The following is a 4,077-nucleotide window of genomic DNA, read 5'->3' as shown; positions in this document are numbered from 1 at the left end:
AACAGAAGATACAGAACGCAATACGATTCATGAAAACTAAAAACATAGCTGCACATAAAAAATATGAAGCTTGTATAACATTCAAATAAAAGATATACATTAAATTACCTACAGGGTAAGGAATGGGAATAGAGGATGATTATAAAAAAAAAATGAATGGATAGATACATAAATAGGACAGAGGAGTCTTAGCAGGACCAATAATGATAACAACCTGTAACTGAATAATGTCATTAACTGAACCTTCTGCACTTGAGATCCAAGTAAATACATTAGCACATGCAGGCAAGCACATACACAGACATAGTTATCTATATATACATATATAGACATAAATTATTAAAAGTTAAAAATGAACACATGATTCTTGTGTGTTCACTACCTTTCTTGTGATTTTTTATAGATGTTACCTTCAAAAATGAGGGCCTGCAGTGAGTCAGAACCCAGGTGTGAAAACCCAGCAAAGTCAGCCCCCTAAGTAATCCACCTTCCTAGTCCACAATCAACACGTCTCTCTAACTGTAAGTTTGGAGATGCTAATTAGCTAATTATTAAAGCTGGATATCACCTTTCTGTCTAATTAGAATGTATCGTCCCTTTACTTCAGATAGAAAATCCATTTTTACTTCTACTCAGTTTCTGTTCCTTTGTCTAATTAAGTGCTTCATTTAATGGAATGAGTTAGACTGTTAATATCTTCTCATTTGCACTGTGTTCAAATTGTCACTGCTATTACTACCACAGGGCTTCCTTGGTGGATCAGACAGTAAGAATCCACCTGCAGTTCGGGAGACCTGGGTTTGATCCCTGGGTGGGGAAGATCCCCTGGAGAAGGGCATGGCAACCCACTCCAGTATTCTTGCCTGGAGAATCCCCACGGACAGAGGAGCCTAGCAGGGGCTACAGTCCACGGGGTCGCAAAGAGTCGGACTCAACTGAGTGACTAAGCACATTACTACCACAGATAATTTTCCTGGCCAAGGTAGATTTCTGGGGGTGTGTGATGACAGATATACCTTTTTTGTGTTTTAGAAATAACTTCTGATACTATTTGAGGGAATCGCATTTAAGGTGAGGAGACTATAAATAGAAAAGTAGCTCACTGAATTGTAAACTGGCATTTGGAATGGAAAAAAAGGGAGAGGGGAGTGTGTCCTTGAGTGGAAAAGACTGTTTGCATAAGAGGTCAACTGTTGTTTTAAATTAACCTTGATGCTATGATTTAACCCTTTGCTTCCAAGGACATTAAATAGGTTAATTTCTAACGGGAATCCAAGGGTTATAGGGACAAAATTATGAAAATTCTTATGTCATGCTTGCATTTGAAAATTCTATAATCAAAGTATCCAGAGAAATCCTTTTTTGGCCTGACTTTTTATAAAGATAACTTGTAAGATATATAATGAAATTTTTAAGATAAACAGCTGTACAAGAAAAGAGAACTGTCAGACTATCTCCTTGATATAAAAATCCAAATGAATACACACATGCTTTCATAAAAACCAACAGAGAACCTAGAACAGCTAAAAATGCAAGTGCCTACATGGTATGCTTTTTATAGCTACAGTCCAGCTATAAATTAACATTATGACTTTGTGGCTTTATACTTTCGTCTTCTTAAAATGCCATTTACATGCATGCAGGTATAGCTCATGCTAGTGACTGATGTTCCAGTTTGCCTCTAGGCTAGTCTAGCTGGGAATGAATTTTGCAAATGCCATATACTCCAGGCTTTTATCTCAGATAGGATATGGGGCCTAAATGCAAGATTAGAGCAAATTCTAACTGTCAACCCTCCATACAAAAATCTGTAAATAAACTCACTGCAGTTCTAGAAATAGAAAATAGAATCAATCCAATCAAAATGCCAATATGAGGAAATCATTCAATAAAGTGAGTTCTTAGAGGAAGCATGATTTCCTAGATAAACAGAAAGGAAAATATTTGAAATCATGATTACTAAATCAATAGGATGAAAAGATATGCCCCTTTAAGATTTTATTCAAGGATCAAGACTTATTACATTATCTAACCTTTTGCTGAAAAAAAAAATTAATACTTTACATGCTGTCATTTGTTTCCTGTCACTTTCCTACTTGAGAATGAAATTTGAAAATGGAGGGGAAAGGCTTAGAGATTATTAGGGGCAGTCAACTCATGAAAATTACTTTGAAAAGATTCTACCTTGCACCTATTCTCCAGGCTTTAGGTAGAGAAAGGGTTATAAATAAGTTAACTAATTTATCACCCAGACATTTTTGAGTGAAAGGGAACACTGTTCATAAATATATAAGAGTAACAGATATAAATCAAGACTGTTCCAATCAAATTGGATGCATATAGTTTCTCATTAGTCACCATGATGTTATTTCTGAGGGAGTAGATAGATGTCTACTAGCTGATGTCTAGTACATGATAACTGAAATTCCACAAATTCTTAGCTGATGTCTGAAATTCCACAATCAAAGCTTTATTTCTTTGCCTTAAACCAACAAGGGATTGATTCAGTTTCCATAAAATTACTCCTAGGAAAAGTAACTTATATTTTAACATGAATAAACCTTTCAGATTCTTCCCAGAGGGAACGTTTGGAAGGAGAGGAAAGGCCAGTCTAGAATTCTGGACTGTGTTGGGCTGAGGGAAAAGAGAAAATACATGACACGAGGGAAGTTGGAGAAGTCTGAGAATGATCCTGACCTTAAGACCTAGCCTCAATTCAGAGAGTCACCCACAAGGAACCATAGTGGCCAACCAAGCTTCAATGGCCCAAAGGGTCCATGCTCACCTATCCCTACAGGACATATCTCTAGCAGAATATAAAGAATGAACTCCTACCTGCTGATGAATCACCTTGCTCCAAATAAGCTAACTTAGAAGCTCACAGGATAACTGCCATTTTTATGAAGTTTAGAGACTCCTTTACCTTCATCACACCGAATCAGCTAGAGAAAAGACCCTGGTCAGACCACCAAACTTTGATGGTTCCACACCCAATTCAGGAAACACTAAAAAGTAGGGGGTGAAGAATTCCTGAGTTAACCCTACAAAGCATCCTTTCTTTTAAGGAATTGTTTTGTATTTCTTGACTCTGAGCAGTTTACATCTTAGATTTAATCACTATTTAATGTGAATCCTTAGTATTGAAAACAACCACAAAATAAATAAATGAATAAATTAAAGTCTCTAAGCTGTAATTTGGGCCATTTTTGACCAGTAATTTGCATCTACCTCATCCTTGCTTTTCACAACAACAGGTTATACAAGCCAGGTAATAGCCAGTGACCACTCACTTTTTATGAATATATAAATGAACTGGAGGATGTCTCTGGAGAAGATTATAGGTTTCATGTAAAGCTGCTTTCAGAAATAAGGTCCTGAAATAGAAACTTACAATCTGAGCAGAAATCAAATGGCTCCAGGAAGCTTGTGCCAAGTTGTCCTTGCCAAAACATCTGCTAGCGCAAGTACACCATCCATAAGTCACTGGTGAAATCAAAGAGTAAACAGAAAATACCTGAATAAAAATGAAATTAGAAACACAACAGTCCAAAACTATGAGGTGCAGCAAAAGCAGTTCCAAAAGGGAAGTTTATAGCAATACAAGACTATACAAAGAAACAAAAAGAGTTTTTAATAAAAATTCTAATGTCACATCTAAAGGAAGTAGATAAAGAAAAACAACAAAACCCAAAGACATAATAAAGATCAGAGCACATAAATAAAATAAAGGCTAGAAAAAATAGAAAAGATCAATGAAACAAAGAGGAGTTCTTTGAAGAGATAAACAAAATTGATAAGCTTTTAGCCAGACTCATTAAGGAAAAAAGAGAATGGCCCAAACCAATGAAATTAGAAATGAAAGAGGAAAAGTTACAACCTATACCACAGAAATACAACAGATCTTAAGAGATTGCCATGAACAATTACAAGCCAATTAAATGGACAGCCTAAAAGAACTGGGTAAATTCCTTAAAATGTACATTCTCCCAAGACATAATCAGAAGGAAATAGAAAATATAAAGAGATGGATTACCAGTAATAAAATTGACTCAGCAATTTAAAAACTTCCAACAAACA

Source organism: Dama dama, chromosome 12, assembly GCF_033118175.1.
Source record: "Dama dama isolate Ldn47 chromosome 12, ASM3311817v1, whole genome shotgun sequence".
Lineage (NCBI taxonomy): Eukaryota > Metazoa > Chordata > Mammalia > Artiodactyla > Cervidae > Dama > Dama dama.
The sequence above is the reverse complement of the archived record's forward strand: the minus strand, read 5'-3'. Positions refer to the sequence as shown.